The following is a 15,371-nucleotide window of genomic DNA, read 5'->3' as shown; positions in this document are numbered from 1 at the left end:
TAGCAGGCACTTAGCCAAGCAGGACTTCTCTGGTGAAACAGAGTTGCTCAGATTTAAAGTCACACTCTGCAACTCGGTTTATTTACAAGGCCTGGTGGAATCAGATTGGTCCGTGGGAGTCAGCTGACTGAATTCAGAGCCAGGGTCATCTTGTACTGCAAGCCAGATGGCTTCTTTGAGGAATACAGGCCAGACTCCAGGGATGGCACCGCAAAGCAGCTAAGACCAGGCCAAAAGCACTGATTGAGAGCAAAGGGGGAAGGCAGCCTTTCCCAACCCTGTACCCTCCAGGTGTGTTAGGCAAGAACTCCCATCATTCCCAGTCAGCATGGCTGTTTATAAGTTCCCAGCTTTGAGCCCCATGGTGCCTTATACTAACTCCACTATCTGTCTTGATTCCAAGCCCTCACGTGAGACAATGAAGTGGTCTGCTGTGCAGTCCATAAAAGCTTTATTCAGTAAATGGACAGCTCTTCACACCGGAAGGGAGTGTGAATGCCAGGAGCTATCTTCTAAGTTAGCCTAACAAATGGACAGTTTCACACCTCCGGTCTGATAAGTTCCTGGGAAGATTCCTCCTTGACTCCTGTAAAGTCTTAAGATAATTTCCTCCCCTGCTTCCTGTCTTGGCTGGTCTACCTCTCCTTCTTCAGCCTCTAAGTCTGATCCAGGCTCCAAAACCCAGTCCCCCACACTAGGGAAAATGGGCCTGATCCTGACATTATCAGACATATTCTGAACTCTGTACACTGTCCCAAATTATTATTATTATTAGTAGTAGTAGATTTCAAAGGTTGGCAACCCTAAACACAGATGAGGGACAGCAACATTGATTGCCCCCTAGCAATATCACTCAAAAGAGCTCTACTCAAGGAGACATGTTTTGAAATCCCTGCCTACGGTTCTCCAGCAGGCGTAATCCCTGATACTTCTGTCTCTAGAACAGCTTTTTAACCTGGTGTCTTCCAATTGTTCTGAATTACAACTCCCAGTATTCCTGAGCATTGGGCACGCTGGCTGGAGCTGATGGGAATTGAAGTCCAAAACATCTGGACAACACTAGGTTTGGGGAAGTGTAAATTCCCATCTAGGGCTTTCCCTACAGGAGGTAAATGGGACTCTGGCAACAGCAGACTAAATAGCTGAGTAAACCTTTACAGATCCTGGATGATTAATATACTGGCGCAATGATCCATCCTGGTGGGTGTATTTACTGCCAAATTTTCCTGGAAAGAGAGGAGCAGCAGCCTCTGTCTGTCACACTTAAAAAGCTTGATGGTTCTATTGATCTGCCATGACCCCGCTAGAAGAATCCAAGAGCTCCCAATGATGGACAGTGTTGAGGAACAGCCCATGTCAGGAGACTCGGAGGACCCTGGGACCTTAGGGGAGATGGCTGTACATCCATCCCCACAAGACGAGCTCGGGTAAAGCTCTGCTTATATAAGCTTTCAATTGGAGCTTGCTTGCTGCTGGAGCAGCTAACCCCAGTGCTTCCTTTCTCTGATCTTGTTCTATGACTGAACTTCTGTGTTGCTGACTGCATTTGTGTTTGACTACTATGTTTGAACTTTGGCTGGGTCTTAGACCTTTCTTGTGGAACTCGCCCTCTCGCCATTGACTATTGCTTGCTTTCTGACTACTCCTGCCTTGAGCTGCTCTCTTGCTGAGCTGATACCTCTTAGAGCCAGTGTGGCGTAGTGGCTAAAGTGTTGGACTGGGAGTCACGAGATCCGGGTTCTAGTCCCCACTCAGCCATGGAAACCCACTGGGTGGCTTTGGGCCAGCCACAGACTCTCAGCCCAACCCACCTCACAGGGCTGTTGTCGTGAGGATAAAGTGGAGAGGAGGAGAGGATTATGTACACCGCCCTGGGTTCCTTGGAGGAAAAAAGCCAGGATATAAATGCAATCAATCAATCAATCAATACCTCTCCATTTGACTGTATATTGACTTGCCATCAGATTTCCCCCTTAATGTGCCCCTACACAAATAGTCTGACCTAGTCAAAGGAAGAGATGATAGGTTGATCAGGTTTCCAGTCCTCGGAACGTGCGGTGCCATTGCTGCTCAATTGTTGTAGTCACTGGGACTCACTTCTTCCAGGTCTGTTGTCCGAATGCAGTAAGAGAGAGAGAGAGAGAGAGAGAGAGAGAGAGAGAGCACTCTAGGGGGATCAGCATTCTCTGGCCTGCTCCTACTGGATTTAGCACGGGCCAAGACAGAGCCGCAGGAGGCTCATCAAGTGAGGTAGAAGACTTTAATCAGACTAAGGGTAGGGATGATACATGGGAAGAATGACTAAAAGAATATCATAAATGCATGCATAGCATAAAACCCAGTAACAGTTTAAAACAATAAAACTTAATGGTGCCTAAATACTCATGCCTGCCCTGCCCCCCCCCCCCATATCATAGTCCTTACTCTCCTCCTTGCCAGAAATAGACAACCCAGGCATTAGGGGAGGGCCCCATCTTATACTACTCCTTCCCTTCTCAGTCTCGCTCCCCCCCCCACCCTTTGGGCTTTGTTCTGTTGCTTCCTCTTCACACCTCTCTCTGCCTGGGTGATCACTCAAGGCCATTGGGCAGATAAGGTCCTCCCTTCTCCAGGTGTCCGCCAAGGCCCCTTGTCTTTTAACTTTTAGTGCATCATAAAAACCAACTAAAATTACTCCCTTCCCCACTACTTCGCCCATGTGTCTTCTACTCAGCGCAGTCTTTCTGCTTTCCCTTACAATCACAACCATCAGTTGTATGCAGGGCTGCTGTTGCCAACTTTTCCGGCGGTGTTCCTGCATTTTTGAACAACTGCACAGCGAGCAAATGAAATCTGGTACCTGCGTAGTTTCACAGCAGGTTCTTTAAAAAAAAAGTGATATGGGAAAAGGTTTAGCTGCTGAATTTTGTCTCCTTTGCTTATCCTTCTCCAACAGTGAAATTGCCTCCAGTGTTCCGCCTGCGGTGCCGCCTATGCTGATTTCTTTTTTTCTCCTTCCTCCGCCTACCGCAATTATCCCAGAGCAATTAGATTCTCTTCCTACTCCTCTGCCCCCACCCCTCCTGCTGCTCTCCAGGAGACATGTGCCTCTGGCTGGCTACCACTGATCCAGCAGCAGCCGGTGGCTGGATTTCTCTTCGAGCCTCTGGACAACTCTCTGGGCTGTCTCAATGTAGAGCAGCAAGCAGCAGCTGCTGTCTATCTTAGCCAGAGTTTAGTAAAGCCAGCAACATTGACCTGCATGGTCAATATCACATTAACACAGACCCCCTTATCTTTTCATAGAACCATGGAATAGTAGAGTTGGAAGGGGGCTATAAGGCCACCAAGTTCAACCCCCTGCTCCATGCAGGAATCCACCTTAAAGCATGGCTGTCCAGCTGCCTCTTGAATGCCTCTATTGAGGGAGAGCCAACTACTTCACTGTGTAACTGGTTCCATTGTCGTACAGCTCTAACAGTCAGGAAGTTTTTCCTGATGTCCAGCTGGAATCTGGCTTCCTTTAACTTGAGCCCATTATTCTGTGTCCTGCACTCTGGGAGGATCGAGAAGAGATCCTGGCCCTCCTCTGTGTGACAACCTTTCAAGTATTTGAAGAGTGCTGTCATGTCTCCCCTTAGTCTTCTCTTCTCCAGACTAAACAAGCCCAGTTCTTTCAGTCTCTCCTCATAGGGCTTTGTTTCCAGACCCCTTGTCATCCTTGTTGCCCTCCTCTGAACTCCCTCCAGCTTGTCTCCATCCTTCTTGAAGTGTGGTGCCCAGAACTGGACACAATACTCAAGATGAGTATTAAGGTTCCAGCTAGTCAGCCATGCACTTTTTCAGGATGCTCCATTCTGCTCCTATGTAAGCAAGCAGGCAGTGGCATCTCCTGCTCCTCCGTCTCACCAGTCAGGGCCAGAGCAAGAGGCAGGTAAGCAAGCGACAGCAATGGTGAAGAGGAAGAGGAAGTGCAAGAGCCTCTTGCCAGCGGGACCTTACTAGGGTGTGGCCCCTCGGCAGGTGCCCAACCATGCCTCCCCTTGTCACTGAACCTGTCTATAGCTGCAAATTTAGAAATAATGCCTGTCATTAGCATATAAATACAATCCATCTCACCATAGTAGGAACAACGGTGACCCGCTGATCTATGCGCCTGCCTCCTCTGCAGTTTGATGAACAACTTCAAGACCTTTGCCTGATTGTGGTTCTTTATCTTTAATTCAGACTTGGACTGAACAGCCCTTCAAAGAGGGGGCACCTTCAAATAGAGGACTCTCCGCTGTCAAGGAGCACACGTGCTCCTCCTACTCCCAAGTTCCTCCGGGTGTTTGCAATGCTTTGACTAGCAAAGCGTCCCCTCTTCTTTTTCTAGTGCCTTGTGTTTCTTTCCTCCGGTTCCCTAGATCCCTCTCTCCACATCCAAGTGAGCTCCAGTGAGCATTGCAACGAAACTAGGCCCAAGCGTGCGCCTGTTTACTGGGCTGCGAAATCGACATGATCAGATTCACCATGGCAATGCGCACGGCGCGCGAGCTCAGGCAGACGGGAGCTGCCTGACGGAGGAAGTGGATGCCGGATCGCCCATATGTTCTGCGGAGGGACGCAGAGTCACAGTCATAATTAGGGGGACTGATCCTGCTTCCTTTGAGAGGAGCTCAAAGAGGCTGCAAGCATGGGGGAGAGGGGGGAGCGGGAGTCCGGATCCATGCCAGTGACTCAGAGTTCAGAACAAAAGCCTGTGCGATGAAACCAGGCCCTTTTTGCTGAATATAGCTACTACCTCAGAGGAGTCGAGGAGGGGCCGCCGGGCCGCAGCTGCAGAGCAGTTCCCTGCAAGGCTGGTTTGTCCGAACGCTGAGATGCGGCTACTTCTGGGGCAGGGCCGAAGCATTAAAGTTATGCACATTGCCCAAGATTTAAGATACTTTTAAAAAATTCAGGGCTGCAATTGTTTGAAAGCCAGAGGGTTAGGGCAGAGGTAGGAAATTTCTTTCAGCCAGATGGCTCAATTCTATTTTGTAGATGGAGGGGCGGCGGCAGGGGCGGTGCTTCCATAGAGGCCAGTTAGGCGGCTGCCTAGAGCGCCAAGGTAAGCGCCCCTGGAAGTCGCCTTCCCCAGCATCCCTGGCTTGGCTTCAGCTGGGTGCCCGCCCAGCAGCTGAAGCCAACCCAGGACACTGGGGGGCGGGGACTTGCAGCTCCACGTTCTGACATCTGGCACGCGCTGGACGTCAGAACATGGTCCCGTCTGACCGCCCTCCCCCAGCTTCCCGGCTTGGCTTCAGCTGGGGGCTCCCAGCCAAAGACAAGCCGGGACGCTGGGGGGGGGGCGGCGGACTGAATTGGAGCTGCCTGCCCACCCCACCGCAGCGTCCCACCATGCCAGGAGGACTTCAGGCGAGGGACATGATGCACAGGGGATCCCGGGAGCAGGGGATCCCTCCATTGCCCTGGGATATCGCCCTCCCCTTTCAGCATGCTTTTTCCACAGGCTCAGGATGATCCCGAGATGATCTGTTCCTCTGTGGTTCTTCCTTACCTATGATACAAAGAGATGCTTCCTTTCTCAATTTCTGAGCTTTAGCCATGGACGGAACTGGCTAGGAGGAGCTTCAGACCAATAGAGGGCTTAAAACTCAGTCATGTGAGTCCCTGCTTTTCCTGGGCAATAGGGGGAGTTAACCCTGGGTGGGTGCCCGCCCAGCAGCCGAAGCCAACCCAGGACACTGGGGGGCGGGGACGGGCGGCTCCATGTTCTGACATCCAGCGCGCGCCGGACGTCAGAACATGGAGCCGTCTGACTGCCCTCCCCCAGCTTCCTGGCTTGGTTTCAGCTGGGGGCTCCCAGCCAAAGACAAGTCGGGACGCTGGGGTGGGGTGGGGGGCAGCGAACGGACGGAAGGACTTCAGGAGGACTTCAGCCAGGAGGACTTCAGGCGAGGGACAGGTAACCTGTCTCTGCCTACCTGGGGTGGGGGGGATACAATGGGGTGTGTGTGAAAGCAGCTCACCTTGCCTAGGGCGCAAAAAAGCCTGGCACCGGCCCTGGGCGGCGGCATTCCAGTTGTGGGTGGGGTCAAAAGCGTAGGGGTGGAGCTAAAGGCAAAAGGGGCAGGGCTCAATGAAACACCAGCATAATGTTACCTTGGAGCGCAATCCAAGCCCTGTTTGGTGTAATGGTCAGAGTGCTGGACTGAGAATCCGGAGTTTGGGGTTCTAGTCCCCTCTCGGCCATGGAAACCCACTGGGTGACTTTGGGCCAGTCACAGACTCTCAGCCCAGCCTACCTCACAGGGTTGTTGTTGTGAGGATGAAATGGACAGAAAAAACGACCTACAGTTCCCAGCTTGCCCCATCCAAGCATTCCCCGGCATATGTTCTTATGCTGGGGAACATGGATGTGGGGGTGCTGTAGATTCCCATTGACAGCTGGTTGGCTGCTATGTGAACAGAACGTGGACTAGATGGATCCTTGGTCTGATCCAGCACGGCTCTTCCGATATTCTTAACTATAAAATGTTTTAAAAATAAGAAGAGAGGATGTGGTGCAAATGACATACAGGGGATCCCGGGAGCAGGCAGGTATGATCCCTCCATTTTCCTGGGATAATCCTTAGATGTGTAAAGGGCACAAATCTGGTTTAAAGCTAAAGAACCATCACTGGTTAGTATTTGGATGGCAGACTGAACAAGCAGGTACACAGGTCACAGGGTCAAAAGTCTTCTGTACTATGGTGAGATGTACTATGTTTCTACTGACGTTCTAATACTTGTTTCTAAATTTGCATCTATAGATATGAACGAGCAGATGGAAATCTTATGCAAATGTGTGCCCTGTTTTGGCCTCTCTCTCTCCCTCTCTCTCTTTGCAATTCATCAATGGCCACCCTTGCAAGTCTTGGAAGCTGAGCGAGTCTGCTTCTGCCTTATTGCCTGGATGGCAGACTGCCTGAGAATGATATATATATATATATATGCACCAGCTTGAGTTCCATCATGTAAAGGAAGGTGGAATGTAAATAAAATAAAAGCGCCCCACATACATGACGGGTCGCGTCTGCTGCGATGCCATAAACATCCCTTCCGACTGGGTGAGTTTCATTTCCCCCACCAGCCCTGCAGACTCTCTCTCCTAGATAATTGCCTGTTACTGCCACTTAGCTGTTCAATTGCTGCTATGCTCCACCCCAGAGGTGGCTGCATTCTGCTGCCAGAAGGAGTGAGTGAGTGCGGGGTTGCTGCTGTATCTCTTCCAGAGCAGCGATATCGCAGCGCCAGGCTGTTGGGCTCCCCACTTGTGAAAAATAATGTCACGCAGGCTTAACCTCTGGGGAACATGGGTGGGAGGGTGCTGTTGCACAGTGTCTTGCTTTGCGGGTCGACAGCTGGTCAGCCATTGTGTGAACAGTTTACTGGACTAGATGGACCCTCGGTCTGATCCAGCAGGGCTGTTGCTGTTGTTGTTGTTGTTGTTGTTGTTGTTATTATTATTATTATTATTATTATTATTATTATTATTATTATTATCCTGCCTTTCCCCCCCAGTACTGGGACTTCTTATGTTCTTAACTGTTATGCAGATGGGAGGCTCTCATGTGAACAATTTGCGAAATGGTCTGAGAGTGGGGAAGAACAAGAACAAATGATGTGCATGAATTGTTCCTACTGACCAGAAGGAGTTGACAGCGTGGATTCCCAGGCAATGGACTTGCTGGTGGCATAGAAGCGGGGTGGGGGTGGGATTAAACAGGGAGCTTTTGTGGCTCGCTGCGTTTTCCGCAGGGTGTGGGGAGGTGTGCCTGCCCACTGTAGTGTTGGGGAAATGTCCAAAGAATGCGCCTTTGGGCGTGTCAGGAATTCCTCCCAGTTGAAAGACTCCATTGGAAGAGGTTGCTATTATCACACTGCCCTTATACAAATTGATGGTGCAACCCCACTTGGAATACTGTGTACAGTTCTGGCTCCTAAAAGAGGATACTGTAGAGTTAGAAGAAAGCATCCAAAATGAAAGATTTGGGATCCAGGCCTAGAAAACACAAATCTGCATAAAATTGCCATATGCTAATTTATGTCTGTAGGTATACATTTAGAAATAATTGCACCCTGACCTAGATTATCCCAAACCAATAGGAAATGTGTGTTCCCCCCCTCCTAAGTTTAATTGCCATGCAGGGAGAGACTGGGGGTGTTGTGGCACGTGGGGAGGGGGGAGTTAACGCCACACTTGAAAACCCCTTCCTGCATGGATTGCTTTTGAATCTGCCTTGAAAATTGCCCTTGAAAACCACCTCGTGCAAGGATTACACAACAAATCAGGGATACGCTGCAACGGTTTGTTGCAGCACCCCAACCCTTCCTTTCTATGTATGACGTTCCTACCTAGACTCGTCATCATGAGTAAGAACTTTTTGGCAAAACGCAGTTCGCCAACAGAATGCCTAGAAGAAAGAAAAGCTCAAGATTTTTAACATACAAGAACAGTTTTTTTAGCAGCCTGTATCTAGCACCAGAGCTTGCCTCCTGTTCATCATCCATTCCTACTCGAGTGCCATTGCTTATGTAGCCGAAATGGCATCACCCACGGACAACAGGGAAGTATCAGCAGGCTTGGGGGAACCCAAGGATTTGTTGAAGTGCAAAAAAATATTTCGAGGGAAATATTGCAAGGCAGGGAAAACCCCAAAAGAGGACTGAAGGTCCTGAAGGTCAGTCACTGGAGGACTGAACATGCTCAGTTGCCCACAGAATGCTGGCCGGCTGTTGCGGTGGGGAGGGGAGGGGAGGGGGTGGAAAACTGGGGTAGGGAGGGGGAGTGGAACTTGTGGGGGTGGGGAAATTAGGCAGGGCTCCACACTGCAATCTTTTGACAGCAGTCCTACCTGACGAAGAAATCGTCTTTCCTAGGTTTCTGTCTCTCATGCAAAAAGTACACAAGCACCCCAGAATTCTGGAGTGCTTGTGTACTTTTTGCATGAGAGACAGAAACCTAAGAAAGATGATTTCGGATTTCCCTGACATACCTGTCCTCACTAAAAGCTCTGGACTGTTTTTCTGTATCTGAAAATAGAACCCTGTAGCCTACCGCATCTTGTAGACAAAAATGGGTGGACTCTTGTGTGTTCATGAAATGCCTCCACTCGCACCCCAAGGATCACTGGCTGAGTGCATGGCATGTTCACAGCACACAGCGCTGAGTAGCTGAAACCTCTGCCGTCTCCCCCTTCTGCTGCGATCGCTTATCCTGCCCCGGCTTTCTCTAAGAACGCTTAACAGAATGTTTATAATTGGATCAGGTTGTACTTAACGATGGAAGAAGAAGCAAAGGCCATATTCAGAAACGTTTACTATCAGGGTTGGGGGCGGGGGGCTCAAAAAGCAGCAGCACGCTGGGCTTTTGGATCTGTGCACATGCCTTTAGGAACATCAGAAGCTGCCTGATACTGAGTCAGACACTTGGTCCATCTAGACCAATAGAGTCAACACTGACTGGCAGCAGCTCTCCAAGGTTTCAGGCAGGACTTTTTCCTAGCACTACCTAGAGATGTCGGGGATTGAACCAAGGACCTTCTTCATCCAAAGCAGCTGCTCTACTGCTGAGCTACGGCCTCTTTCCTAATGCACACACACTAGAATTAAAGATTTAATGACTGAAGTCCCTGGGGAGGGTCTTTAACCTGGAAGACCGGACTTCCTCTCCCTGGACAGGAGCTTTGCGAATAAGCCCACGAAAAAATTCTAGCCTGCTGGAGTCTGGCCGAGCAGGGGTGAAATCCTTTGTATTTCTAGGATGAAGAAGGGGGGGATTCTGTTCTTGGGTAGCCCATTTGATTTCTTCACCATGTCTAGAGCCCTCTGTCTGACTGCCTGCTTGCTCGCCTGCATGCAATTCCTTATCACCTGTGGCGACCAGGCGAGTCCTTGCATTCAAGTCTGGTGTGCACGCTCATGTTTTAAAGCAGCATCCCAAAGGTTTTCCCCAAAGGCTAAAACAGGGAAAGACAGAGAGAGGCATGTAGGATGTAAGGGACACAGGCACCCTCCCTTAGGGGCAGGAAGTGGAACTCAGCAGTACAGCCACATGCTTTGCCCGCAGAAGGCCCCAGGTTCAGTCCCTGGCCACCGGGAGTGAAAGGGATCAGGTGCCAGGCAGGTGGTGGGGAAGAGGACCTCTGCCTGCAGCCGTGGAGAGACACTGCCAGTCAGAGCTGGCAGTGCACGGCAAGATGGACTAATATGTTCCTTCAAGCTCCTTGCTCCTCTCCCAGGATTCATTGTGGAAACCAGGACTGCATGTTGGAGGCACACAGACAATCTGCTCAACATAACAGCTTTTTAACCGATTGCTAGATAACAGTACGGTGCAAGAGAACTGGAAGGTGAGAATGAAGGCTCTGCTGCTTTCAGGGGAGCAACAGGGTTCAGCCCCACTTGCGTCCACCCACAAGACAGGAAGGGAGATGTGCTGCGAAAGGCAACCGATGTACTAAGGCAAGCCTCCCCCCCCCCCCCGCACCGCTCCTGCTGCAGCTTGTCTGCTCTCTCCTCTCTCTCTCTCTCTTTCTCCCCCACCCCCCCACCCCCAACGAGCACACACAGCCGGTGGAATTTATGTGTGGGCTCCACTTGCAGAAATGCAGCGCTAACATAGTCGGGCACCCACGAACGCTCGCGTGCCCGAGAAGCTGCCTGCCGGGGTGATCGTGCCTAGCCAATGTTAGGAGCTCTTGGAAGGCTGCAAGCAGGGTGCAGCTGTCCCAGGACAGGACTAAAGAAGAGAAAGACCACAACATCAAATCGCCTGGCTCTACTCGGACATCCCTCGCCGCTGTGCCTATCAAGCCCAAGCGCCCTGTCTCCGTTAGTAGCCAGCAGCCCAAAGGAAGGTTCTGTTTCCAGCTGCCGTTGCCTCCAAGGTGGACTTTTTTGCCCTCCTGCCTCAGCGCTGTTGAGGCTCTGATTCAGCTTGCTCTTTCCATTCCAGATCACCACCCAGTTTGGTAAACTCGATGCTGGAAACATCGGGACGCCAGAACGCCAGTAAGACGCAGCGAAAAGGTAAGGTCAGTCGTAGCGGCAAGAATACGCCTCCGGAGTGTGAACAGGACTCTTCTTGGTGTTCCTTTGTATTTATGCTGAAGCCCAACCTGAAAGTAAAAGCCTAAAGCATTGCAATTGTTTGCAATGTGCTTTTCCAGCATCAGCAATTTGTTCTTCTCCTGATCGAAGCCTTTCCCAAATTCTGCTGAAAGGTCTATACTGGCAAATAGTCCCTGGGCCTTCTAGGACCCCCCTGACCCTTCTCTGGTCACATTAGCTTCCCCCACAGCAGATTTGCTGACCCTCTGGCCTGGGCAGTGCAGGCATTTGCCTAGGATGGCAGAATTCCGGGGGTGGGGGTGGGGGAGGTTACATGGGAAAGGAGAAAACAAAGGAGAAAACAGCCCCTCGCCTACCCCTAGGAAGACAGGGTCTGAGATATATGTCCCTCTTCGGGTATATTTTGTGATTGTGGGGGAAGGGTTGCTCCATGCAACTGGATGAAGCAAACACATGCCCATTCACTTGGATGGATCGGGGGAAAGAAGCTATCACTGGGAAAATCCTTGTGGGGCAGGGAATCATCTTCAGTGAAAACGGCTTGAGTTGGCTTTGGCCTGTCCCTGTTTTTCAAATCTCTCCATTCTTGGGAAGGATGATCGCTCAGTGATGGAGCCCTTGCTGGGCATGCAGAAGGTACAGGGTTCAATCCCTGGCATCTCCAGTTAAAAGGGTCTGGTCAGGTCATCATGAAAGACCTTGACATGAGACCCTGGAGAGCTGTTGCCGATCAGAGCAGAGGCAACACTGGGCTTGGTAGACAAATAATTGGAACGGGGGTAAGGTTCCTCTGTTCTGAGCGACAAAGTTTAGAGCAGGAGTGGGCAACCTGGTGACCTCCAGATGTTTGGGAGTGCAACTCCTATAGGCCCCAACCAGCATGGCCAATAATCAGAGACTTGTGGAGGCTGGTGGCTCCCATTTTAGCAATGCAGTGAATCCGTTCTGGGTTTCTGTCAGAACTGGACAAAACTCTAAAGGAGCTATCCAAGGTGGTGAACATCACTTTGGATAGCTCCTTCAGAGTTCTGACTGACATCCGGAACAGATTCACCACCCCACTGAAATGGGAGCCACCAGCTCCCACTGATCAGGGATAATGGGAGTCGTTTTCATGCAAAACATCTGGAAGCTATCAGGTTGCCTGTCCCAGGGTGAGAGCAAGCACTGGCTGCTTAAGAGGCCTTGTTCTAAATGACCTCTATCTCTTGTGATGCTTCCTTTCCAGAGACACAAAGATCTCTGTTTTTGCATCATGGCAGGGGTGACAAGCAGCTTGTTTATCTGCCTGAATCCTGTCTGGGGAGAGGTATGCTAGTAGGACCCCTCTGGCAATCAAAGAGGCCCTGATCTCCTGCATCCGGACTGACGGGTCTAGGAAACGTCCAAGCTCATCAGTGATGGGGCTTGTGTCCCTTAACACTGGTGGCGATGAGCCAGCCCCTTCCTCGGGATAGGAGAGAGCTCTCAATGACAGTTATTTTGATGGGACTGGGCAGGAGTGCCGTCCAAAGGCTACTGGATAAATGCTGAAATTCGAGGCAGGAGCAGTGATGGACAGCAGGGAGAGCAGAGCGGAGGTGCTCAAAGTGGAGCATTGAAGACCCTAAAGGGGACTCATCATATCTGTCTTCCTGTGGGATGTGTGATTGCGTGTGTGTGTGTGTGTGTGCACGCGCGCCTACATTTGGCTTCATTTCAGATTCCTTTAGAGAAGGTCAAAGATTTAAGTGGAGTTTGAGCAAGATTTTCAGCAAGAGTGAAAGGCCTGTCCTTGGAAAAAATACATATCAAATTCAGAATGCAATCCTAGGCATGTTTATTCAGAAGTAAGCCCTACGGTGTTCCTGAGTGCATTTAGGATCTCTGCCTCAAATACTTGGAGAGAGAGAGGGGGGGGGAGAGATTTTGAAAGCATTTGTTATGGTGACTTGTTCTAAACCTCCTAATGACTACAGTCTTTGGCCTGGTTCAGACAACACACTAAACCATACTGCTTAACCACAAAATGGTTAAGGGAATCCCTTAACCATTTTATGGTTAAGCAGCATGGTTTAGTATGTTGTCTGAACCAGGCAATTGCCTTTTTATTTTATTTTTAAAGCTAATAAGTGTGCGCCTTTGACATGCAGATCAGGGACACAGGCTTCTTTCATTGCTTCTAACAAGGGTAGGCAATCTGGAGGACCCTCCAGGTGTTTTGGACTACAGTTCCCATGAGCTCCACCCAGCATGGTCAGAGATTCTGGGACACAGGCTCCTTTAATTATTTCTAGCAGGGCTAAACAATAAAACTACAGTTCTCATCAGCCCCAGGCCAGCATGTTCAGGGATTATGGGAGTTGTAGTCCAAAATGTCTGGAGGGCACTGTGTTGCCTACCCCTTGTTTAGAGCAATCACTATTAACCCTTCAATCCTATACATGATTACCCAGAAGTATACCCTACCGAGGACCCTAGGGCTTACTTCCAGGTAAGTAAATATTGAATCACAACCTCAATGGGCAGAATCAGAGAGCAGAGGAGATGGGAAGGAACTCTTGGGAAATAATTTGATGTGCCACGAAACACTGGGGCAAGCAGAGGATATTGTTCCAGCAATGCCTAAAAAACACTATATGGCTATGAGGAATGCAAACAGATTGGGGGAAATTTCTAGCCTGTCTGTAACAGGCTGCACATTTCACTGGGAACAGAGAGAGAGAGAGAGAGAGGAAAAATCTCTGCACTGATCCTGACTATGTGGGCATTTGCAAGGTACAGTGGTATATGTCTGTCTCTCCAGCAAGATGATGATGATGATGATGATGATGATGATGATGATGATGATGGATGATGATGATGGATGATAATGCAAGGAACAAGGTCCAGACTTAAGAGGTTTGCATTCTAGCCGCTTTTCTCCAACTGTCTCTAAGACCCACTAAGACTCCCGTCTCAGAGCAGATAGAAAGTCGTCTATGGACGTTTTTAATCGCCTTTTCCTAGCTAATCCCTCTTCCTTAAGCCACCCCCTTCCTTAACTCACTAACCCCCACTGGCTCTCCGTGTCATTTCCAGTTCCGTGGCAACCGACTGGTCCTCAGCTCCTTTGCCATCCTGCAGGCACCCTTGTGATAAGATCTCCCTGTGTATGTAACCCGAGCAGATGCCCTGCACCCACGAGAAGGTTGGAGCTGAAGGAACTCAGTGCCCACAGCTCCGTGGCCCAGCCAAGGCCTGAGGCAGCCTCCCTGGCACATGTGCTGACGCTCAGCTGACACAGGTTGACAGTCTTTTGCAGAGAGGGCAGGGGATGGAGGTAGAAACTGGCCGGTGTTCTTTGAGCTAGGAGCTGTCCAAATTTGCATGGCACTGGTGGCTGTTCATAAGCCCTGGGTGATAATACTAGGTTAGCGCAGCCCTGGTCCCAGCCGTGTTTACTCAGAAAGGATCAGCTGTACATTCAATGAGGCTTGCTCCCAAATCAGTGTGCCTAGGATGGTGGCCTTCGCCACAACCACCTCCTTCAATAACCCTCACAGCCTTGCTTGGGGGGGCGGTGGCAGGAAGGCAGGTGTCAGCTCTCTGAAGTCACACTGAGTGGCTGGGGGCTCCCATTTTAATTTCCCACAATGCCCCAGAGCAATGCTACATCAGTGGCATTGTGGGAAATTAAAATGGTGGCTTCCAGGCTTCTGTTATAAAGTGGGGCTCAAAGTAGGCTTCCCGTTGTGGAACGCTCCCCCAGAAAGAAAGAAAGAAAGAAAGAAAGAAAGAAAGAAAGAAAGAAAGAAAATACATCACACACAAAAAGAGGACAGCAATGTGCAAAAAAGTTTTCAAATACTAATTTATATGTGCAGATGGAAATTTAGAAAGCATTAAAGGGCTGCCAGAGGACCATCTCCCTGTTTGAAGGCACCCTGTATTTGAAGCACCATGTACATTGATGGTGCTATATAAATAAATAATAATAATAATAATAATAATAATAAGAAGAAGAAGAAGAAGAAGAAGAAGAAGAAGAAGAAGAAGAAGAAGAAGTGTTGTCCAGTCCAAGTCCAGTTTAAACATATAGAAACATAAGAAGGGAGAACAGGCAGGGGCCTTGAAGTTGCCCATCAGCACTTCTTCTTCTTCTTCTTCTTCTTCTTCTTCTTATTATTATTATTATTATTATTATTATTATTATTATTATTGCATTTATATCCATCCTTTTTTATTCCAAGGAACCCAAGGCGATGTACATAATCCTCCTTCTCTCCATTTTATCCTCACAACAACAACCACCCTGTGAGGTAGGCTGGGCT

General features: G+C 49.7%; 1 protein-coding gene across 3 annotated transcripts in view; it reads left to right on the top strand.

Annotated features, from left to right (window-relative positions):
- The window catches only part of LOC134408062 (myelin-associated glycoprotein-like), a 52,703-nt gene that overhangs the window by 14,273 nt on the left and 23,059 nt on the right, over nucleotides 1-15,371 (top strand). For 2 of the 3 annotated variants that reach the window (XM_063140134.1, XM_063140136.1), the window contains exon 2: nucleotides 10,964-11,037. The exons of the other annotated variant lie outside the window; for it this stretch is intronic. The gene's annotated coding sequence lies outside the window, so the exon portion shown is untranslated. The remainder of the gene's footprint in view (nucleotides 1-10,963; nucleotides 11,038-15,371) is intronic. 3 annotated transcript variants of the gene reach the window in all.

The sequence above is a fragment of the Elgaria multicarinata genome, chromosome 13 (genome assembly GCF_023053635.1).
Source record: "Elgaria multicarinata webbii isolate HBS135686 ecotype San Diego chromosome 13, rElgMul1.1.pri, whole genome shotgun sequence".
In the NCBI taxonomy this organism is placed as follows: Eukaryota; Metazoa; Chordata; class Lepidosauria; order Squamata; family Anguidae; genus Elgaria; species Elgaria multicarinata.
Note: the sequence above shows the minus strand (reverse complement) of the source record. Positions and strands in the feature narration are given on the sequence as shown.